The sequence below is a fragment of the Oncorhynchus gorbuscha genome, linkage group LG19 (genome assembly GCF_021184085.1).
Source record: "Oncorhynchus gorbuscha isolate QuinsamMale2020 ecotype Even-year linkage group LG19, OgorEven_v1.0, whole genome shotgun sequence".
NCBI lineage: Eukaryota > Metazoa > Chordata > Actinopteri > Salmoniformes > Salmonidae > Oncorhynchus > Oncorhynchus gorbuscha.
This window is the reverse complement of record NC_060191.1, coordinates 33050186-33075113: the sequence shown is the minus strand read 5'-3', so window position 1 is coordinate 33075113 and position 24928 is coordinate 33050186. Positions and strand designations below refer to the sequence as shown.

At 44.1% G+C, this 24928-nt stretch overlaps 1 protein-coding gene across 1 annotated transcript in view; it reads right to left on the bottom strand.

Annotated features, from left to right (window-relative positions):
* LOC124006128 (glutamate receptor ionotropic, kainate 4-like) overlaps positions 1-18206 on the bottom strand; it is a 427028-nt gene extending 408822 nt beyond the window's left edge. Inside the window, exon 1 of the mRNA XM_046315921.1 lies at positions 17445-18206. The gene's annotated coding sequence lies outside the window, so the exon portion shown is untranslated. The remainder of the gene's footprint in view (positions 1-17444) is intronic.
* Positions 18207-24928: the final 6722 nt, after the last annotated feature.

Genomic DNA, 24928 nt, shown 5'->3' with positions numbered 1-24928 from the left:
CACTCACTACCACTACACTACACATGAAGGGAGCCCTGGGTTTGACATGTTAAGCCCGGAGTATGGAAATGAGGGGGCATGGGAAAAGCTAAGCAGGCAGATTGGAAGATACCACTGACGTGAAGGAGGAGACGAGGAGCAGGGGAGAGTGTTCGCTGGTGTTATATAGCAGAGGTCTCCAATTCTTGGTCCTTGGTGAGGAGCCATTGAAACTGTGAAAGCCCACAGCACTGAAAGGCTCATGCTCTCATTTCAGACACAGCGCCAGCTCAAGTCAACCAGGATGGGAGCAACAGGGATGAGTCCAGTAGCAGCCACACATTCATGCATGGATGCAATTAACATTAGGTAAGGAATAAAGCAGTGAACTAAGACAGAGAGCAGTAGACTCAGAGATTGTGTTGGACAATGGGTTGGTTGAATGGAGGCCACTGTCACTGCAGTGGTGGAGGAGGAGGAGCATGTTAGGTGTGGTTTGCATTGCTTGGAAGCAGCAACAGGATCTCCTGGAACGGCGGGGACTGTGAGGGGAGACACACACAAGCACACGCACACACTCATTATTTTTGTCGATGTGTTGTTTGTATTATTTTAGAGTTGTATTGTTTGTATATCGTTTATTTGAAATGCATGTGACTGTCCTTGTCTGTCAGTGTATCAGTGTTTTGTTACTTGTCATGTTTTGTGTTTTTTTGTTGTTGTTGGGGACCCCAGGAAGAGAATCTGCTGCTTCTGCAAAGAACTAATGGGGATCCAAATAAACAAATTAACAAGAAACATGACCAACCAGGTCCTTTTGTCACAAAACAAATCACACTAGTTGCTAAAAGCTATGTGAGAAAGGGTGTCCAATTTGTTTGCCATGGATTGCTCACTGGAGGTCAGGGTAAACTAACCTCATCCCCAGGTGGTGTGGGAGACTGGTAGCATACAGATTCCGTCCACATGTATAGTGTACTTAGTGCAGATGCACTCCAACACTAGCACATGGGCAGACTTCTTATGATACACCAACAGGGTAAACTCTGTCTTACGCTTCGAACACACTGACAAGTGTCTTTGCGCAAAATAGTACGCAGCATCATCTAGATATGTATCTGCTAGCATTTCTGTCAAGCCACCTACACGTACAGTTTGACGCATACATTCGATAAATCCACCTTATGCACCACACTGAGCGCACTGCGACTGCCTCTGCAACGCAACAAGGCAAACGCCTTGTTCCGGAGTTCTAAATTGAGCAGCTGCTGAAAAATGAGCTCCTGTATATATTGAGATTTAAATGGTTTTTTAGAGTGAAGTACATCAAAAAAATCAAGAGAAAACTGCAAGACTCAATAGAAGACAAAACAAGGAACAAACCAAAAAGACAGGCTTTTGAAAAATTAACTATTTTTCATAAAATTGTACAGTTATCTTAGCTAGCTGAATTGCTAGCAGAATTGTTTACTTGTTGCTAAGCAGTTGCTAGGGACTCTCCTGGAAGAAGCTAGCTAGCTTACAAAGAATAACAACAAAAAATATCTAGTTAACAGAAGAAAGGAAGACAAAATAAGGACAAAAGAAGGACAGAAGAAAAAGGAAAAGAAAGAGGACAACAAAGTGAAACAGTCAGCACTTCTATTGCAACTTGTATTTCGTCGTCCTAACGTAGTCTACACTGCTATCTGCTCAGCAGCTAGCCAGCTAGCATACGTCCACCGTCTACCGAATAGCAGCACTGTAAAAACTATTACACTCAACTGAACGACTTGATTAGTGTAGTGTTAGCTAGCTACATAGTTGTCTTTGCTGTCTTCGTATCCAAGATAATTGTGTAGTTTAGAGCGTGTAGTCTTAGAGTGATTATCTTAATTTACTGAGGTTAGCTAGCCAGCTATTTGTCGTCCTTAACGTAGGAGACACTGCTAGCTAGCCAACAGCTAGCCAACGTCTACTGAATAGAACTTCCGCACTCAACAACCCGGTCACATTCCGCTTCGCTCCACAGGTAGTATCACATTTTTCATTTCATTTCATTTCATTTCATTACAGCACAACGGTTTGATTTGTTTGATCGTAGCTAGCTACATAGCTAGCTACATAGCCGTCTGTGTATCAAAGATAATTGTTGTCGTTCTTTTAACGCAACGTAACGTAATCAACACTGCTAGCTAGCCAGCTAGCCCCGAATAGCAGCACTGTAGAAACTATTACACTCAACGGAACAACTTGATTAGTGTAGTGTCAACAACGCAGCCACTGCCAGCTAGCCTACTTCAGCAGTACTGTATCATTTTAATCATTTTAGTCAATAAGATTCTTGTTACGTAAGCTTAACTTTCTGAACATTTGAGACGTGTAGTCCACTTGTCATTCCAATCTCCTTGCATTAGCGTAGCCTCTTCTGTAGCCTGTCAACTATGTGTCTGTCTATCCCTGTTCTCTCCTCTCTGCACAGACCATACAAACGCTCCACACCGCGTGGCCGCTGCCACCCTAATCTGGTGATCCCAGCGCGCACGACCCACGTGGAGTTCCAGGTCTCCGGTAGCCTCTGGAACTGCCGATCTGCAGCCAACAAGGCAGAGTTCATCTCAGCCTATGCCTCCCTCCAGTGCCTCGATTTCTTGGCACTGACAGAAACATGGATCACCACAGATAACACTGCTACTCCTACTGCTCTCTCTTCGTCCGCCCACGTGTTCTCGCACACCCCGAGAGCTTCTGGTCAGCGGGGTGGTGGCATCGGGATCCTTATCTCTCCCAAGTGGTCATTCTCTCTTTCTCCCCTTACCCATCTGTCTATCGCCTCCTTTGAATTTCATGCTGTCACAGTTACCAGCCCTTTCAAGCTTAACATCCTTATCATTTATCGCCCTCCAGGTCCCCTCGGAGAGTTCATCAATGAGCTTGATACCTTGATAAGCTCCTTTCCTGAGGATGGCTCACCTCTCACAGTTCTGGGCGACTTTAACCTCCCCACGTCTACCTTTGACTCATTCCTCTCTGCCTCCTTCTTTCCACTCCTCTCCTCTTTTGACCTCACCCTCTCACCTTCCCCCCCTACTCACAAGGCAGGCAATACGCTCGACCTCATCTTTACTAGATGCTGTTTTTCCACTAACCTCATTGCAACTCCCCTCCAAGTCTCCGACCACTACCTTGTATCCTTTTCCCTCTCGCTCTCATCCAACACTTCCCACACTGCCCCTACTCGGATGGTATCGCGCCGTCCCAACCTTCGCTCTCTCTCCCCCGCTACTCTCTCCTCTTCTATCCTATCATCTCTTCCCTCTGCTCAAACCTATCTCCTGATTCTGCCTCCTCAACCCTCCTCTCTTCCCTTTCTGCATCCTTTGACTCTCTATGTCCCCTATCTTCCAGGCCGGCTCGGTCCTCCCCTCCCGCTCCGTGGCTTGACGACTCATTGCGAGCTCACAGAACAGGGCTCCGGGCAGCCGAGCGGAAATGGAGGAAAACTCGCCTCCCTGCGGACCTGGCATCCTTTCACTCCCTCCTCTCTACATTTTCCTCCTCTGTCTCTGCTGCTAAAGCCACTTTCTACCACTCTAAATTCCAAGCATCTGCCTCTAACCCTAGGAAGCTCTTTGCCACCTTCTCCTCCCTCCTGAATCCTCCTCCCCCTCCCCCCCCTCCTCCCTCTCTGCAGATGACTTCGTCAACCATTTTGAAAAGAAGGTCGACGACATCCGATCCTCGTTTGCTAAGTCAAACGACACCGCTGGTTCTGCTCACAGTGCCCTACCCTGTGCTCTGACCTCTTTCTCCCCTCTCTCTCCAGATGAAATCTCGCGTCTTGTGATGGCCGGCCGCCCAACAACCTGCCCGCTTGACCCTATCCCCTCCTCTCTTCTCCAGACCATTTCCGGAAACCTTCTCCCTTACCTCACCTCGCTCATCAACTTATCCCTGACCGCTGGCTACGTCCCTTCCGTCTTCAAGAGAGCGAGAGTTGCACCCCTTCTGAAAAAACCTACACTCGATCCCTCCGATGTCAACAACTACAGACCAGTATCCCTTCTTTCTTTTCTCTCCAAAACTCTTGAACGTGCCGTCCTTGGTCAGCTCTCCCGCTATCTCTCTCAGAATGACCTTCTTGATCCAAATCAGTCAGGTTTCAAGACTAGTCATTCAACTGAGACTGCTCTTCTCTGTATCACGGAGGCGCTCCGCACCGCTAAAGCTAACTCTCTCTCCTCTGCTCTCATCCTTCTAGACCTATCGGCTGCCTTCGATACTGTGAACCATCAGATACTCCTCTCCACCCTCTCCGAGTTGGGCATCTCCGGCGTGGCCCACGCTTGGATTGCGTCCTACCTGACAGGTCGCTCCTACCAGGTGGCGTGGCGAGAATCTGTCTCCTCACCATGCGCTCTCACCACTGGTGTCCCCCAGGGCTCTGTTCTAGGCCCTCTCCTATTCTCGCTATACACCAAGTCACTTGGCTCTGTCATAACCTCACATGGTCTCTCCTATCATTGCTATGCAGACGACACACAATTAATCTTCTCCTTTCCCCCTTCTGATGACCAGGTGGCGAATCGCATCTCTGCATGTCTGGCAGGCATATCAGTGTGGATGACGGATCACCACCTCAAGCTGAACTTCGGCAAGACGGAGCTGCTCTTCCTCCCGGGAAGGACTGCCCGTTCCATGATCTCGCCATCACGGTTGACAACTCCATTGTGTCCTCCTCTCAGAGCGCTAAGAACCTTGGCGTGATCCTGGACAACACCCTGTCGTTCTCAACTAACATCAAGGCGGTGGCCCGTTCCTGTAGGTTCATGCTCTACAACATCCGCAGAGTACGACCCTGCCTCACACAGGAAGCGGCACAGGTCCTAATCCAGGCACTTGTCATCTCCCGTCTGGATTACTGCAACTCGCTGTTGGCTGGGCTCCCTGCCTGTGCCATTAAACCCCTACAACTCATCCAGAACGCCGCAGCCCGTCTGGTGTTCAACCTTCCCAAGTTCTCTCACGTCACCCCGCTCCTCCGCTCTCTCCACTGGCTTCCAGTTGAAGCTCGCATCCGCTACAAGACCATGGTGCTTGCCTACGGAGCTGTGAGGGGAACGGCACCTCAGTACCTCCAGGCTCTGATCAGGCCCTACACCCAAATAAGGGCACTGCGTTCATCCACCTCTGGCCTGCTCGCCTCCCTACCACTGAGGAAGTACAGTTCCCGCTCAGCCCAGTCAAAACTGTTCGCTGCTCTGGCTCCCCAATGGTGGAACAAACTCCCTCACGACGCCAGGACAGCGGAGTCAATCACCACCTTCCGGAGACACCTGAAACCCCACCTCTTTAAGGAATACCTAGGATAGGATAAAATAATCCTTCTCACCCCCCCCTTAAAATATGTAGATGCACTATTGTAAAGTGGCTGTTCCACTGGATGTCATAAGGTGAATGCACCAATTTGTAAGTCGCTCTGGATAAGAGCGTCTGCTAAATGACTTAAATGTAAAAAAATGTAAAACGCAGCGTTTCATTGGAAATGAATGTAATTCTTGTGTACCAAAATGCAGTGACGCGGTCTGTGTGTTCGAAACGTTAGTCATTGACAATGGGGTACATTCAATACACTGAGTACAGGCAGCGCTGAATGAAATAATGTCTTGCGGGACTATAAAAACAATGTGGATATATTTCAGAGGGAGAAAGAGAGTCTTTTTTTACGCAAATCAAAGTGATGTGAGAGGCGATGAGGGCTTTGTCTAGGAAAAAATATTTAAAAGTGGAGTACCAAGAATCGATCCTTACAATGTTCATTTTCAGGACCGGCCAATAGGAGAAATTAGTATCGCAGGAATAAACAAATATCACATTCTTCAACTCAGAAGGTCAGATGGAGTGTTGCCGTCTATTGGTATGATCAATATTCATAACGGATAAATCTAACAACTCTTCACTGTGTCCTGATGGAATAGTATGCGTTATTCTATCATATGAGCAAGATTGCTCCTCCATCCACCATTCACAGCCCGAATCATCACATGACAATGTACGGTAAAGAAATTGTGCTGGGGAGGCAAATTATAGCAAGATAAATCACTGGCATGTCGCATGCGACAACTGATAATGATAGCAATCCTTCCTCCCTTTCACATTTCATGATCAATTAAAGATTATTGGCTTTGAAGTTCACTGTACATTGACACAGGGCTTTCGGATGTAGCTTTAGAAACATGAACAATCAAGTTTATAGAGTGTGTGTTTGTGTGTGTGTGTGTCTTTTGTCTGTGTCTGGTTGTGCTGAGTATGGTGGACAGTGGCGCTTACTGTATTTTCTTGATATGATATGAATATTCGGGATGTCTGACTTCACACCGTGTGACCATACAGAGATAGAATCGTGTTAACTTGTTTTTTCATTATTCTTTTTGTCATCTTCAATTGCACGCTCTGCTCTCTGCAAGAGGTCAGTATCTCCGTTCTCCCCAGAAGTAAACAGAGGCACTAAAAGCTGTATTCAAGTGCTGCTGAAACTGATTCCCAGAGTTGACCAGAAGCCTGTACAGGTCATTCTAAAAGTATTGCGATGTCTTTCTAGAGCTCTGCTACCTGTCCTGAGCCCGACGTGTCACGTCGCTATTGGGTTAGGGCCGGTAGGGCCTATTGTTTTTTTTATCAATAACTGGGGTACGGATAGGGCTCAGGTATCACTACATTGATCACTAACATTCTGAAGCTGAGCCATTGGCTCGTGCTCTGCTACGCAGTACAGTGATATCTGACTAAGATAGAAGTACTAGAAGTGTTAGAAGTACTTAAACTTCGTCAAATCTAAGACAGGAGAGATTTAATTTTGTATTATAATGTACCTGTTTTGTCTGAGTTTAGTGACCAAAAGTAGCTAATAGCCAACTGCTCTCTCATATGTCTTCCTTCGTTGAGCAGAGCCGGAGATACTTTAGAAGAGATCTGAAACTCCATTGAAATCAAATGAATGCCCATTGTGTACCTTGCCCATGCAACGTGGCATTACAGGCGATTCTGGGACAAGGAGAGCTCTCCTTTCAAGGAGTGAAAAGCCAACATTAGCATGAATTTTGTGAACAAAAACTACAACATTACAAATCATATCCAAGATGTGAGATAATCTGGAATATTGTATAGCTTTGGAATACCCTGATTGCATGATGGATTAGTTTAGTAATCACGTGACAGAGCACGACAGCGTGAATGTGTTTGGTCGACAGTCTGCTGGGTGAGGTGTTATACGTTCATCCATTTACTGCCCAAAAGGTCTCCTCCTTTCTCTAATATATCTGGCAGACCAGCCCAAGCAGCACATTCGAGTGACAGAGTGGAGCAGTTAATGGATTTACTAAAGGAAGGAGTTCTTTCAGATTTCGGATGGTGGGCAGGGCCAGGCCTTAAAGTAATCGGGCCTGGGTAGGGTAGGGCCTGAATGTCGCGGGCGTGGGTAGGGTTCGGGCTTAAAATTCATAGCCGTACAGGGCTCTGTTTCTTTCCTCTTTCATACTTCTATCTACAGGGCAAACTAACATATATCCCCAACATTGTCTTTTGTCAAGGGCCCGACACAAGGTGCCAGGTAAGGGCTTGCTGTCATGGCAACTAGTATTGTGCACAGGAAAGAAATTAGGAATTTCTAGCTGAATCAGAGCCAAATATAGATCTCTATTCATGCATTATTGACTCAAATAAAACTGACCTTTTTGAGTGGATGGTAGATGTCACCTTTAAACTACCCCATTAGTTCATGGCAAGAAGTTACAAATCAGGGACTTTTTCTGCCATTGAAATCCTTGGGGGGCTGCCTAAGCATTTTTTCAGGCCACCTAAGTCCAAACAGTAAAAAAAGAAAAACATAAGTAAAGAAAGAACAAGTATAACCAGATATAAAATACTGTATGTTTTTATAATATAAATCATTGAGAACTAACAATCAGCAAAATAAAAGGTAGAAAGTCAGGAAGAATTGAAAATGGCAAGACAATTAATTTTGTCAGAGCAAAAAACAACAACAGCTTTAGCAATAGCTAAATGCATTTAATTGCAGGAAATTAGCTTTAAAATTACAAAATTGTCTCATGGCTTAACAGAGAAATGTATAGAATTGCAAGAAATTGGCTTAAATTCTAAACATGTCTCTTTTCCCCCCAAGTTGGGGGGCTCTATAATTCTGCCACCCTGACGTCCTGACACACCTTTTTTGAGGGGCCATTTTGATCCAGAAAAAAAACCTGCAAATCTTTTTTTAAATATATATTCACAAGGAAACCTATCAGAGACCTTGGACATACTACCAGGAGTTTTTCTTGAGCATGAATAAAAAAAGTTAAAGGCTATAACATATGGGCCCAGAGATTTTCCTGCTTTTTTCCCGGTCACATGATCAGAGAAAACTCCTGTCCATGCCATGCATCTATTATGTATCTATTATTATGTATTATTATGTATTGCGTACATATGTATGACTGACCTCAGACCACTGCCATAATCGACTCTAGTATTTCAGTCAAAAACAAAATCCATACAGATTGAACAATGTATGATATAAAAGGTTAATTAAATATTATTAGGACTGTGTATGCCAGGTAATACGATTCCTTATTAGTTTGCAACTTTTAATATGTTATTGATTGGTTGCAGAGGAAAATAGTAAACATTGCTGAATGGTAATGAAGGTGAGGCTATGGCAAATGCAGACAATTTATCTATGTCAATGTGCAACAGGGAAATTAAGCATCCCCATGACTCGTGCGAAAGCCCAAGATTCAGGAACATCCAATTCAGAGATAATTTGCATTCCGAGGCCTTTGAAATGTGATGCACTGCTCAGTAGGGCAAGGAAAGGTTCAACTCTACAGGCCACAGAATCTAAATGTCTTGCGTCTTAACATTGTAGATCCCACATATGAACGGTTTCAGATGTTCATTTCATTGATCATAGCTTTTACGTGCAAACATTGTAAGACATACCTGTGTACGTTAGATTGCATACGAGCACAATGTGCATAAGATTGTTGGAAATATGAACACAGAAACAACAAGATGAGATTCAGCCATGGTGACATATTTGTTATTATAAACTGTCTGATCTGAGCCCTGAATGCTGATTGGCTGAAAGCGTGGTATGACAAAAAAGTACTTTGTCCTGGTCTAATTTACGTTGGTAACCAGTTCATAAGAGCAATAAGGCACCTCGGGGGGTTGTGGTGTATGGCCAATATACCACAGCTAATGGCTGGATCCAGGAACTCCACGTTGCGTCGTACATAAGAACAGCCCTTAGCTGTGCTATATTGGCCATATACCACACCTTCTTGGGCCTTATTGCTTAACTATATCCTAACATATGTTATAGCTAGGCTATATAACATATTTAAGTTCATTGTTCCACAAGCGTGACTGAGACCCAAGTGACCCAGCTGATAGGAGCAGAATAGAGACTATCACTGTCACCCGTGGCTGACATGGACTTTTAAGGATCGTCTTAGAAAGCCAGTCATCCGAGCTGAATAATTTTTTAGAGAACACACAGTTTTCAGATGAATTCATTCATTCATTCATGTATGTTAAATATTTTCAAAGCCTGAAGCGCCCAATCCCAATTGCTAATAGTCGAATCAGCTTTGGAAACAAGCAAGTAATCATGCAGCAGTTGAAAGATCGATTGCTGCAAACTCAAACTCCCTTTTATGTCCTCCATAATAACATTTCTATCACATGTATAAAGGGTCCAGAGTTTCTCCTGAAACGTGACCTGACCAAGTAAACTACAGGGCCCAAAGTTTTTTGCTGGTCAGGTCATGTGGTCAGGAAAAACTACCGGCTCTACACATTCGTGGCTCGCCACAAATTCGCAGAGTTTATCTCACTGACAAGTTTGAAAGCCTATTTCCATTAGCTGAGTCATAAGCTTCTCAAACAGAACTTGTCCCCGGTGTAATGTTTGGATTGTCAAATGCTCTGAAAGTGGCCCTTGAAGTTAAATGTGGTGAATGATTGTCCTTGTCTCAATTCTGTAGAGATCACCCTCCATCAGATGGTGAACGATGGATGCAGCAGGCCTGTCAACCTTCACTACACTAGGGAGTTGTGCCTCTGTGTTCAATCCATCAATTGATCAAGCATTCAATGAGATCATGCATCTTACTTCACTTTTCTGTCAGCCAGTGCAAATTGCAACAACACACAGGTGTTTGCTCATGCAGTCATTCAGCAGAGGAAGAGCTGAACTTCATTTGGATTGTGCGGGTTTAGCTGTTTATTATCGTTATACTCTGAGGAATATTGGGGAATATTTCGCAAAAAAATTCCTGATGAAGATAACCCAAGAATGCCCCAGAGTCTCCGCTAGTGCACAAATGGTGGTCAGAGAGTTGGACCCAGGGCCATTAAGATGCAGTGTCAAACACATGAGGGACATTGTTAGTGTACCCTTGAGAAAATGACTCCACCTGAAATTCAACAGCAAACAAACCGGCATAATGATTGCGCTAAATGTGACCTGTTGGAGCCGCCCTGAATGATGGTGTCGGCTATGCAAATAGATAAATAATCTCAGGATAAAAAAGGCCATATTTAATGCATACGGGATGCATGAATCGTGTGTGTGTGTGCTTACTTGAGTGTGGTGCGTGTGTGTGTAAATGCCTGCATATGTGTGTGAGTGTGTGTGTGTGTGTGCCTGTATGTGAGCACCCATGTGTGTTTTCAGCAGTCCGCCTGAGAGAGGGGAATGCGGATGGCAGGCTAAATGAATTGAGACGATTCTGAGCACAATAGAGCTGCCCCCTGCCCACTCAGAGGAAATGGGACTTTGTTAAGGACTAGTGATTGTCACTCTGTCCCTAACTGTGCAGGGGAGAGTGGGTGATGATAATTAAAAAATTCAACACAATCATCCCGGATAACAATGTCATGGGCACCCCGTGTGGGCCCTCACATCTAGTCCACCACACACACACACAAACAAACACCTATCCTGGCAGTTCTAGGTTTTCCAAATGGTGGCTGGTGGGTTGCAGCCTCTCTTGGGTCCACAAGGGGATGCCAAAACATCTCTCTCTCTCTGTCCCTCTCTCCGTCTCTCTCTCCGTCTCTCTCTCCGTCTCTCTCTCCGTCTCTCTCTCCGTCTCTCTCCGTCTCTCTCTCAGTCTCTCTCTCTGTGTGTGTGTAAAATGTTGCGCTACACAGCATTCCAAGCTAATAGCAGTGACGCTATTACTGTGTAACTCTGGTAGGGCAAGTCGCTCTGGATAAGAGCGTCTGCTAAATGACTTAAATGTAAATGTAAATGTAAATGCAACATGTATACCGGTGCTCGGCCAGTCGGCGAAAGACAACATCACCCACGACAGAGAACGGTTGATGGTCAAGGGCAATGAATTTCCATTATCTTCGCGTTAATGGATTTCGCCTTTGTTGTCTCACTGAAATGTTCTTACTCTTTCAAATGACTGCTCGACTTGTTGACTGCTCATCCACACAGCAGACATTGTAGGCTAGGTTAGGAATGAATGCCGTTTGGGTCTTGCGTGTCAAAAAAGATACAAGTCAAAGAACACTGTTTGACGAGTCAAATAACATTATTTGACATGTTCAATAAGCTTTTAATTTAACATGTAAAATAACACAGTCTATTATAGAATGTTGTGTGTTCTGAATGTGCATGTGCAAGCCAAGCACCACCACCACCACTATCAGTAGCACTGTCAAAGTTGTGCAAAAAAATTCTGCAAACATCGGCCACGAATGATGTGTTTACAATACCACATTGGTAATCAAGCATTATTTGTTCGAACGCAACTTTTGTGGTCGCTATCTTTAGTTTGGTACCTAGCTAGCACCAATACAACCAGCCTGAAAACAATGAACAGTTGAATCAAGTATTAGCTGAAAACAACCAGCCTGAAAACAATGAACAGTTGAATCAAGTATTAGCTAGGTAGCCACTTGTTGTTCGCCGGAACAGGTTATGGTGTGAAGCTAGCCACAATAAGGATTAGGCACAATAGTGGAATTTGCGTTTTGCCTTCAAAATTAAAGTACCTCTTTGAAAGTGATGCAGTGGAATCATGCATATTTAGACTAGATCATGTTAAACAATGTTGGAATGTGAAGCAATGAAATGGGGTATCAGTCTACTCGGTGACACCGAGACTTCACCAACTGTGAAGTTGCGTTGTTGCTCTTATTGCGGGACTGTGACTGTGTGAAATCACCTCCCCAGTCAGCCTATTGTGTGTATTGACATTCATATTGCACTGTACAGCTTTACCCTAAGGATTGGAGATCAATGAAATGGGGTATCAGTCTAGTCAATACCCAATATATTTTTTCCCAACGTCCTCCTCTGAGTTATCAGACTCCAAAACCTCCACGCAGTATTGTTTTTCCTCTGGAATAGTGTTCAATACACATAGGTTGACAATAAATGTGGCTCAATTCACAGTTGTTTCAGAGTCTCGCAATAAGAGCTACAAAGCTAATGTTCTCTGGGTGTCACTGAGTAGACTGATACCCCGTGTCATTGATCCACAATCCATAGGTAAGGCTGTACAGTTAAATAAGTATGCTCCCAATGCTATTCTAAAGTATAATACATCCAGTGTGATTACAGATTTTTTGTCAAATTAACAAATTATTGTCTTTTGTTGATTTTATATAACAACATTCCAACTTCGTTTAGCATGATCTATTCAATTATGGCATATTTCTACTATTTGTATTCATTTCCATCCCTGTCAATGTAACGGTGTTCTTCATTTGTCGAAAGAAAGTCGGACCGAAATGCAGCGCGGTGGTTACTCATATCTTTAATGTAGAAGAGCGCGATACATGAAATAACTTAATAAATACAAAAACAACAAACGGAACGTGAAAACCTATTACAGCCTATCTGGTGAACACTACACAGAGACAGGAACAATCACCCACAAAATACACAGTGAAACCCAGGCTACCTAAATACGGTTCCCAATCAGAGACAACGAGAATCACCTGACTGGTTGAGAACCGCCTCAGGCAGCCAACCTATGCTACACCCCTACTCAGCCACAATCCCAATGCCTACAAAACCCCAATATGAAACACAACATTTAAACCCATGTCATACCCTGGCCTGACCAAATATATAACGAAAACACAAAACACTATGACCAAGGCGTGACAGAACATCCCCCCCCCCCCCTAAGGTGCGGACTCCCGGACGCACCTCAAAACCATAGGGAGGGTCCGGGTGGGCGTCTGTCCATTGTGGCGGTTCCGGCTCGGGACGTGGACCCCACTCCATTAATGTCATAGTTACCCCACTGAACTGAGGGGCAGCTCGGGACTGAGGGGCAGCTCAGGACTGAGGGGCAGCTCAGGACTGAGGGGCAGCTCGGGACTGAGAGAAAGCCCAGTACTGAGAGAAAGCCCAGTACTGAGTAGGAAGCTGGCAGGCGGATCTGGGAACTGGCTGGTTGACTGGCAGATCCAGTGGCAGATCTGGAAGAGACTGGTTAGGATCTGGAAGAGACTGGTTGACTCAGGCTGGTTGACTGGCAGATCTGGAAGGACTGGCAGATCTGGAAGAGACTGGTTGACTGGCAGATCTGGAAGAGACTGGTTGACTGGCAGATCTGGAAGAGACTGTTGACTGGCAGATCTGGAAGATTCTGGTTGACTGGCAGATCTGGAAGAGACTGGTTGACTGGCAGATCTGGAAGAGACTGGTTGACTGGCAGATCTGGAAGAGACTGGTTGACTGGCAGATCTGGAAGAATCTGGTTGACTGGCAGATCTAGAAGATCATGGCTGACTGGTGGATATAGCTGCTCTATGCAGACTGACAGCTCTGGCTGCTCCATGCAGACTGGCAGCTCTGGCTGCATCATGCAGACTGACAGCACTGGCTGCTCCATGCAGACTGACAGCTCCTTGCAGACTGACAACTCCTTGCAGACTGACAACTCCTTGCAGACTGACAACTCCTTGCAGACTGACAACTCCTTGCAGACTGACAACTCCTTGCAGACTGACAACTCCTTGCAGACTGACAACTCCTTGCAGACTGACAACTCTGGCTGCTCCATGCAGGCTGGCAGCTCCTTGCAGACTGGCAGCTCCTTGCAGACTGGCAGCTCCATGCAGACTGGCAGCTCTGGCTGCTTCATGCAGACTGACAGCTCTGGCTGCTTCATACAGACTGACAGCTCTGGCTGCTTCATACAGACTGACAGCTCAGGCTGCTTCATGTAGACTGACAGCTCTGGCTGCTCCATGCAGGCTGGCAGCACCTTGCAGAATGGCAGCTCCTTGCAGACTGGCAGCTCCTTGCAGACTGGCAGCTCCTTGCAGACTGGCAGCTCCTTGCAGACTGGCAGCTCTGGCTGCTTCATGCAGACTGACAGCTCTGGCTGCTTCATGCAGACTGACAGCTCTGGCTGCTCCATGCAGGCTGGCAGCACCTTGCAGAATGACAGCTCCTTGCAGACTGGCAGCTCCTTGCAGACTGGCAGCTCCTTGCAGACTGGCAGCTCCTTGCAGACTGACAGCTCTGGCTGCTCCATGCAGGCTGACAGCTCCTTGCACACTGGCAGCTCCTTGCAGACTGGCAGCTCCTTGCAGACTGGCAGCTCCTTGCAGACTGGCAGCTCTGGCTGCTTCATGCAGACTGACAGCTCTGGCTGCTTCATGCAGACTGGCATCTCAGGCTGCTCCGAACAGGCAGGAGACTCCGGTAGCGCAGGAGAGGAGAAAGGCTCTGATAGCGCTGAACAGGCGGGAGACTCCGGCAGCGCAGGAGAGGAGAGGCGCACTGTAGGCCTGATGCATGGTGCTGGCACTGGTGGTACTGGGCCGAGGACACGCACAGGAAGCCTGGTGCGGGGAGCTGCTACCGGAGGACTGGTGTGTGGAGGTGGCTCTGGATAGACCGGACCGTGCAGGCGCCCTGGAGCTCTTGAGCACCGAGTCTGCCCAACCTTACCTGGCTCGATGCCCACTCTAGCCCGGCCAATACGAAGGGCTGGTATGAACCGCACTGGGCTATGCACCCGCACTGGAAACACTGTGCGCTCCATAGCATAACACTGTGCCTGCCCGGTCTCTCTAGCCCCACGGTAAGCACAGGGAGTTTGCGCAGGTCTCCTACCTGGCATAGCCATACTCCCTGTAAGCCCCCTGAGCCCCCCCCCCCCCCCCCCCAATACATTTTTGGGGCTGCTTTTCGTGCTTCCTTGCCAACCGTGTTCCCTCGTATCGTCGGCTCCTATCTCCTGCTGCCTCTGCTCTCCTAAGTGCCTCCACCTGTTCCCATGGGAGGCGATCTCTTCCGGCCAGTATCTCCTCCCAAGTGTAACAACCTTTGCCATCCAACACGTCTTCCCATGTCCATTCTCGAATAATTCATCCTCCCTTCGTTGCTACTGCTGTCGTTGCCTGTTATCACACCACTCGGTCCGTGTGTGGTGGGTGATTCTGTAACGGCGTTCTTCGTTTGTCGAAAGAAACTTGGACCGAAATGCAGCGTGGTGGTTACTCATATCTTTAATGTAGAAGAGCGCGATACATGAAATAACTTAATAAATACAAAAAAACAAACGGAACATGAAAACCTATTACAGCCTATCTGATGAAACCTATTACAGCCTATCTGATGAACACTACACAGAGACAAGAACAATCACCCACAAAATACACAGTGAAACCCAGGCTACCTAAATACGGTTCCCAATCAGAGACAACGAGAATCACCTGACTCTGAGAACCGCCTCAGGCAGCCAACCTATGCTACACCCCTACTCAGCCGCAATCCCAATGCCTACAAAACCCCAATATGAAACACAACATTTAAACCCATGTCACACCCTGGCCTGACCAAATATATAACAAAAACACAAAACACTATGACCAAGGTGTGACAGTCAATGACATACTTTGGACATACATGGACGACGCTGGGCTAATTGTGCGCTGCCTTATGCGACTCCCAATCACGGCCAAATGTGATACAGCCTGGATTCGAACCAGGGACTGTAGTGACGCCTTTTGCACTGAGATGCAGTGCCTTAGACCGCTGTGTCCATGTGTGTGTGTTAACTATTTAACTGTACTAGAATGCTTAAAAGGCAGCTAAAATTTTAAATATCGGTATCATGTTTTTTGGCAAGGAAAATATCAGAATCAGCCAAAAATGTAATATACTGTATGAGGCTCTCAGCATCTGCAAAACACAAAAGTATAAACTAATCAATAAAATGTATCAGTGAATAACAATCAATCACTCTAGCTGATTAATCTCTTATTCTAACTCAGATGGAGTTGACATTCATCAGAACATTGTGAGCATAGAGGCTGTCACAGGTGTAGCTTCCTAATCAGATTTATGCCATCTGTGGTTAAAGCCGGTAGGGGGAGGGGGGGTCACTGACAGTCTCAATTAGCCCATGTCAGCTAAATATTTTTAGATTGGCAAATTAGTCTAGCCAGCTATCTAAACCTTGTAGTCATCATGGCCAAAGGGGCACTGACCTCTAGGGGGGCCCCATTGATTTTGTTAGTCACTCACTCAGATTTCATATTAACATGGCACAAGTCACGGCAAGATGTGTAGAATTGCAGGAAATTCGTTTTTAAACTGCAAAAAAATGTCTCTCCACCCCATGGCAAAATTGCTGAAAATTTGCTGAAATTGTGTAAATGTTTCTCTCTGCCCCATGGCAGAGTATAATGCAAGGAAGTTAGTTATACAATTGATACATCTTCTCTACACCCTTTTGCAAAATGTGTAGAATTGCAGTAAATATAATTTTAAACTATAAAAATCCCCTCTGTTGTCAATTTTTGGGGCTGCAAGGTGGGGCACCCAACCAAATCTCGCTTAAGGCCCCTAAAAGGCTAGGGCAGCCCTGTCCATGGTCTATGGAAAACGGCCCTGAATGATATTTACATCCCAAAGAAAGACAGTATGTATTCAAACCAATTTTGTGGCTGGAATTTTCCTTAGATTATTTTTTCAACTCCATATGATATGCCTTCATGCCCCAAATATCAAATATGCTTAGCCTACCTCAGTTTAAAACCCCAGCGAGGCTACGTTACAAAAGCACAAATGCAACAATTTACTTTTCGGAGAGGATAGGCGTTTGAGGCAATTCCTGTAGAAAGACATTTGATCAACTTAATTAACCATAATTGAGATAGAAAAAAAGATATAGGGAATTAATTAATTAAGGCGGGCGGGCGGATAAATCATGTTATTCAATTGATGCAACGCAGACCTCAATGACATTTGAGGGATCGATAAGGCATCTTTGCATACATAGGCTATTGACATGACATGATGTGGTCTTATATTTTCAATAAATCATATTAACCATAAACAACACATAATGGAAGTCAATTGCCTACCATTCCTCAAAATGATTCTCAGAATAGTGCACAAGCAGACATTGTAGACTTGTACACTTTCTTACCTGGCTCTTTAACATCAATCGACGTTGTTGCTGTTTTTAGCAGTGCTTCTCCTTATCTCTTTTGGTATAATTTCTCCTTATGGAACAGGTGTAGCCTCGGTTGGCTATATCGGAAAGGAAAAAACGGCAGCCGTTTGTACAATGCAATCCCGAGTTTTCTATTGCAATGGCTCTTTCAAGCTGGTTTAGGGAGAAATCATAACCTGCTATTTGCGCGTATCGACCAGGCTACCCACTCAAGGACCATTTAAAAATCGGTTCCTTTTTCGTATATCCTTGCGGTACCAGTTATATGGGGCATTGATTCATTCTCTTATATCCGCATCCAAACAGTTGGAAATGATCCTCTACTTTTCTTTGAAGAAAATTACTGGTCCAATTTCTCCAAAGCTGAACAATTGTCGTTTCCTGAGAGTACTTTCTTGTCTTGAAATTGACAAGTAGCTTGAATTTCTTTCAGCCTATCTAATTCAGGTTATTGCCAAGAAAAAAAATGGTATTTCTTTCTTTCCCATTGCTCCTTCCGCCGACCGGCCGTAGTTGAAAATGCTTTTGTACAGCTTGAGCTTCAGGGAGGATACGGAACGCAATGCATCCACACGGTTAATTAATTATTTCGAAATCTAGATCATGCATTAACCGAATAAACAATCTGAAATTTCGTTTTTAAGAATCAAAAGGACATCAAGTGCCGTCCGGAGCGATTCTGGAGAAAGACGCAGATGGTGTCTCAGTGAAGTGAAGTCCCCCTCACAGACTAGCTTTTGGCCCCTTACTACACTACATCCAATGTTAAAGGAACCAGCACTTGTGTTTAAAGGAACCAGCACTTGTTTCTGTGCAGTGAGTTTACAGGTGCATCACTACACAGTCCATGGTGTGTAATCCCAGTAAGCACATGTAATTCCTTGGAAGTTGTGGAACATAAATCATTGGTTTCCCATTGGTTCTGGGAATGAAGGAAGCCATACGTTTACTGACCGGTAAAACATTACGTAAGCGAAAATTTAGCCTGTTCTGGGCACATACGTTTTTACGTTTCAGGGAGGTTCTGAAAACGTTTTACTATGGTTCCCTGAAAGTTTTTCTGGGAGGTTTTATAAAAATTCTGAAAACAGAAATTATAGGCTATTTGAAGGTAATGAAATAACTTAAGCTAAATGTTGTGAATGTTTTGAATAAATGCAAAGGTTATTTCCGGTTTTTGAATAACTTCCTTAAAACTTTCACTGAATGTTTCAACAACAAAAACTTATCAGCTTATCAGCTTTAATATTGCAGATAGATTGTGGCCTCTATCAATGTAATTGTCTGCATAATTTCCAATCCACCATATATATTTTATTTTGTAAATATATATATTATTTTAAATACATATATTTTAATATATTTTTTCCTTTATTATTTTCCCATAACCCTACCAACCCTCCCCTGATTGGAGTAAACTAATTCAATATATTTTTCTTCTTTATTATTTTCCCCTAACCCTACCACAGCAGGTAGCCTAGTGGTTAGATTGTTGGGCCAGTAACCGAAAGGTTGCTAGACCGAATCCTTGAGCTGACATGGTAAAAATATGTTGTTCTGCCCCTGAACAAGGCAGTTATAACCCACTGTTCCTAGGCCATCATTGTAAATAAGAATGTGTTCTTAATTTGTTCTTCTGACTTGCCTAGTTAAATAAAAACATAAAAACCACCCCTCATTGGAGTAAACTAACAGACAACAGTACATGCTGACCAGACTGCATGCGCAAGTTGATTTTGACCACCCACATCAGACATGATCAGGACACACAGGTTGAAATATCAAAACCAACTTTGAACCAATTATATTAATGTGGGGACAGGTATTTCGGTGTTTCATTAAATATTTATGACAATTTAGCTAGCTAGCTTGCTGTTGCTAATTTGTCCTGGGATATAAACATTAGGTTGTTATTTTAACTGAAATGCCCAAGGTCCTCTACTCTGACAATTAATCCACAGATAAAACGGTAAACCGAGTTTGTTTTTAATAATCTCTCTTCCTTCAGGCTTCTTCTTCTTTGGACTTTATATGGCAATTGGCAACCAACTTTAAGGTTTGTTACCACAACCAACTGGACTGGAGTGTGGACCTCAGTTCCTATTTTAATCACCCACATGGGTATATGCTTCTCAAAACAAATGAGGAGATGGTACATGGGTATATGATCCTAAAATTCAATGAGGAGATGGGTAAGGCAGGACTTGCAGCGCATCTTGCGTCACAAATAGAACATTCTATTTTAGCGCCTGGCAACGCGCGCTAGCTGTGTGGGTGCGATGATTGAATAACATGTATGTGTACATTTATTTTTGCAGCACTCACGTATGCGACGCAAGTGGTGTGGTCAGCATGTTAGGCTTCCACTTCCAGCTTATACATACAACATACATTTCACAGACAGTATATTTTACATGAGTTATCTTTTATTTGTTTTTAGTTCCAACTTTCAGCTACCCTCAACCCCTCCCATCTATCTCTAGCTGTCATGTATTTTCCCATTGTGCTGTGATGTTTCACACAAGTTCTGAATCTTTCTATTCTCATAGTTTCTACCCTCCCCTGAATTTAGTCACTGTCACTAGCCGGCTACCACCGGTTACTCAACTCTGCACCTTAGAGGCTGCTACCCTATGTACATAGACAGGGTATCACTGGTCACTTTAATAATGTTAATATAATGTTTTATTAATTTCATATGTATATACTGTATTCTACTTTGTTCTAGTCAATGCCACTATGACATTGCTCATCCTAATATTTATAGATTTCTTAATCCCATTGTTTTACTTTGAGATGTGTGTATTGTTGTGATTTGTTAGATACTACTGCACTGTTGGAGCTAGGCACCCTAGCATTTTGCTACACTCGCAATAGCATCTGCTAAGTATGTGTATGTGACCAATACAATTTTATTATATTTGGATAAGTATGGGCAGCACCAAAACAAGTGATCTAATGATTCTGTCTCTTTGCAGCAAAATCTGCAGAGCTGGGATGTGTCACGCTGTATAAGGATCAGAGACAGGTGCAGGAATACGTAATAGGGTTTTCTATTACTCCACTCAAAATACAGCATGGGGACGAAGCCAAAAACATACACGTATATAAAATACACAGGGATGTAACCCAAACAAAAGAGCCAGGTTTAAACCTCTAAAGATTACACGGGACGAGACCTGAAAATAACAAGTGCACAATAGATGTAGCGCGAAAGCCGAAACAAAGCACAGGTACCCACAAGACCAACGGACATGGGAACAATAACCAACAAGGACAATGGGGAACATAGGGCCCATATATAACATACTAATCAGAGGTAATAGGAACCAGGTGTGCGTAATGAGACAAGACATACCAGGGTTGGTGGTAATGAATCCGCCTCGAAAGCCGGTGACTAGGCTGGTGATGTAGAGACCTCCAGAGCTGGTGCACGGAATGAGCAGCAGTACTGGGGAATCCATGACAGGATGGTTGTATCCCACATATACAGTGGGGCAAAAAGTATCTAGTGAATGACCTGCAGAGAGCTGGGACCGAAGTAACAAAGCCTACCATCAGTAACACACTATGCTGCCAGGGACTCAAACCCTGCAGTGCCAGACTTGTCCCACTGCTTAAGCCAGTACATATCCAGTCCCGTCTGAAGTTTGCTGGACAGCATTTGGATGATCCAGAAGAAGATTGGGAGAATGTCATATGGTCAGATGAAACCAAAATATAACTTTTTGGTAAAAACTCAACTCGTCGTGTTTGGAAGACAAAGAATGCTGAGTTGCATCCAAAGAACACCATACCTACTGTGAAGCATGGAGGTGGAAACATCATGCTTTGGGGCTGTTTTTCTGCAAATGGACCAGGACGACTGATCCGTGTAAGGGAAACAATGAATGGGGCCATGTATTGTGAGATTTTGAGTGAAAACCTCCTTCCATCAGCAAGGGCATTGAAGATGAAACGTGGCTGGGTCTTTCAGCATGACAATGATCCCAAACACAACACCCGGGCAACGAAGGAGTGGCTTCGTAAGAAGCATTAAGGTCCTGGAGTGGCTTAGCCAGTCTCCAGATCTCAACCCCATAGAAAATCTTTGGAGGGAGTTGAAAGTCCGTGTTGCCCAGCAACAGCCCCAAAACATCACTGCTCTAGAGAAGATCTGCATGGAGGAATGGGCCAAAATACAAGCAACAGTGTGTGAAAACCTTGTGAAAGACTTAAAGAAAACGTTTGACCTCTGTCATTGCCAACAAAGGGTGTATAACAAAGTGTTGAGATAAACTTTTGTTAGTGACCAAATACTTATTTTCCACCATAATTTGCAAATAAATTCATTAAAAAAACCTACATTGTGATTTTCTGGATTTTTTTTCTCATTTTGTCTGTCATAGTTGAAGTGTACCTATGATGAAAATTACAGGCCTCTCATCTTTTTAAGTGGGAGAACTTGCACAATTGGTGGCTGACTAAATACTTTTTTGCCCCACTGTATATAACATTCTACTGATTGAAATAATTTTTAAATTACGTTTTGAATCCGGCATCGTTTTGTGTATCAGTTCATAAACCATGTGCCATGGAATCGGTACATCGAAAATCTCCTCCCTACTCCTTTGCAACCTATATGGTGCAGCTGTAAATTGTTTGGGCCTTAAATGAAAATGTTATACTTTTTTATGACAATTTTTTTTGCCAATGTGTCTTTAATGCAGGTCCAACAGACAAGTTCCTGACCTTCTCCCATTTCCACTTGCCTCCTCCATTTTTATGGTAATGCTGGAATCAGTTAGTTGTAATTTTGGATAGAGCAGACATGTCCATCTATTTTGTTAACTGCATGTGTGACATAACTCCATCAGTCCTATTCATGATATCATTTACAAAGATTATACCGTTTTTAAGTTATGGCTGCATCCCTTTGTTCTCAATTTCCGCCTGAAGACATGCCCAAATCTAACTGCCTGTAGCTCAGCCCCAGAGGCAAGGATACCAATAATATGCATATCATTTGAATGGAAACATTCTGAAGTTTGTGGAAATGTTAATTGAATGTAGGAGAATATAACACAGGAGATCAGGTGGAAGAAAAGAGAAAGAAAGAGCGTACGTTTTCTGTTTTTTATTGTTGTGGCATCATCTTTCACATGTACTAGAATAGCCACACAGTCAGATAGGATGCTGGAGATAATGTTGATGGATAACACAAGAGGGCAATTGTAGGTGTGCAAAGTTTCAGACTGATAACTTCAGGAATGGGTGAGCTACATGACATTTAGCATGAAGTCACCCAGGTGTCCCACACAAGTTGCCAAATGTATCCAAGTGGCCGAATTGGTGAAATGACCTATAACTATATACAGCAGTGCAAATAACTATATACAACATATCAAAAAGCAATTCTAACACACACACACACACACACACACACACAAAATGTTTAAAAAATATATTTGAAATAAAAAATTAAAATTAAAAAACAGTACACACCACTTGGAAGTCCTCGTCATAATATTTTGTTGCCTGTGCCATGTCCCATAGCAGTCTATTTCTGATGTAAAGCAGAGGCAAACTGAACAAGTGGTGCATTTCATGCGACACAGAACACAACGACGCCTCCATGCTGTGCCCTTTTGGCCCTGAGGCACAGTCATGCCTGCAGTAATGAACTGTGGCATATGAATACCACTTGGGGCACAGGTAGAGCGGGCAGCTTGGTAGAGCGGGCAGCTTGGCACCGGGGCCTCCCAGTCGGCTGCAAAACATTGTGTTTTAATTAGGTATTTGGTGATATGAATATATTTAGTATAATTTTACCTTAAACATTTAAAAAGATATTGTTTTAACTATTTATTTATTTTCTGAAATTCACTGAGGACCCTCCACTGTCACATGGAATGACGCTGGAGAGGCGAAACAGGTACTGGGAGTAAAACTTTTAATAAATAATGGACATGGAACGAGTAAGGAACAGAGTCAGCAAACAGGTAACACAAACAAAGAACAATCAATGCAGAAGCGGGGAACAGAGCTGGGGAACTGACATATAGGGGAGGTAATAACAGGTGATGAGTGAGTCCAGGTGAGTCTAATATCACTGATGCGGGTGAGGAGGGAAGGCAGGTGTGCTGTAACGGTTTTAACTTGAGGTTATTGTTTATAGGAGTGCCAGGTAGGTTGTGCCTACCAGAGAAAACATTGGTTTCTCCTTTTGGTTTGGGAGGGAATGAGTCCCATCTGGTCCGTCAAGTCTACACCAATACAAAGGACTTATGTAAAAGTCAGGATGGAAAAACACTTTTCATAAACCCTTAAAACATTGGAAAGAACTTTAAAAACAACTGTATTCTTTTGCGTGGGTTGTATTACCAACATATATTATTATATGTGTGTGTAATCATTTAACACAATGAGTTCTGGTTCCTCCAGAAATGTCCTGTACCTCGGGCCTAAAGAGAGTCCAGCCCGGTAAAGAAGTTCAGGGAACTCAAGTGACCCTAGTCACGCAATGTTTGTCCGTTCATACAAGTGTAGCGTACACCCAGTTTCAAATCATACAATCAATACAACAATTATTTTACCACACAACTATAAAGCATATCAACTCTTACTAGGTCCTCAACTATAGCTAACTACAAAAATCAACACAGTATACATCAAAACAAATGAAATACTGTATACAAAAAGGTTGTAGTCAGTCGGTCAGTCAGACAATCCAATCCGCCAACAGATCTCCAGGGGAGAAAGGCCACAAAGAACAGAGAGGTGTAGTCCACGGACGCAAAGAGTGGACCCGATCCTGGGTAAACACTATTAGGCTACAAAACACACGTTTAAAGGCAACAAAACAAACGGAATAGAGAAGCTTCAGAACTGAAGGTTGAACACATCCTCATTCACGTCTCCATCACAACCCCACTTTTGTGCAGCTGATGCTGGCTATTTAATTGGGAATTAAAGGGAAAGCGCCCTATTGGAAGGAGAAGCAATGAGACGGTTCAGAAAAATTCAGGGCCGTCACACATCCCCTCCCCTGGAAAAAGCCACTGGAAGGCACATCTTGGTCGGGGAAACCGAAAAAGGTCTCATCACTTTCCTCTACAAAAATATGAATTACTTTTTGGCGCTCATCCTCCTCAGATGAGGGGTTACAGGCCTTATGGTGGGAGACTTCTGGGTCTGGGAATCTGAGAAAAGTCTCCTCACTTTCCTCTTCCAAGATATCCAGGACCTTGCGGCCCTCAATCGCCTTCAATTCCTTAGCCGAGGGGTAACAGGCCTTAAGGTGTGAGACATGGACAACGTGCATATCTGTGTCCTCTTTCACCACTCGGTAGTTCAGAGGGCCCATCTGCTCCACAATCCTATATGGTCCTTGCCATTTAGGAGCGAGCTTGGCAGAGAAAAAATGTTCAGCTTTCGAGTAAGGATGAGAGCGAAGCCACACCCGATCATGAAGCTTG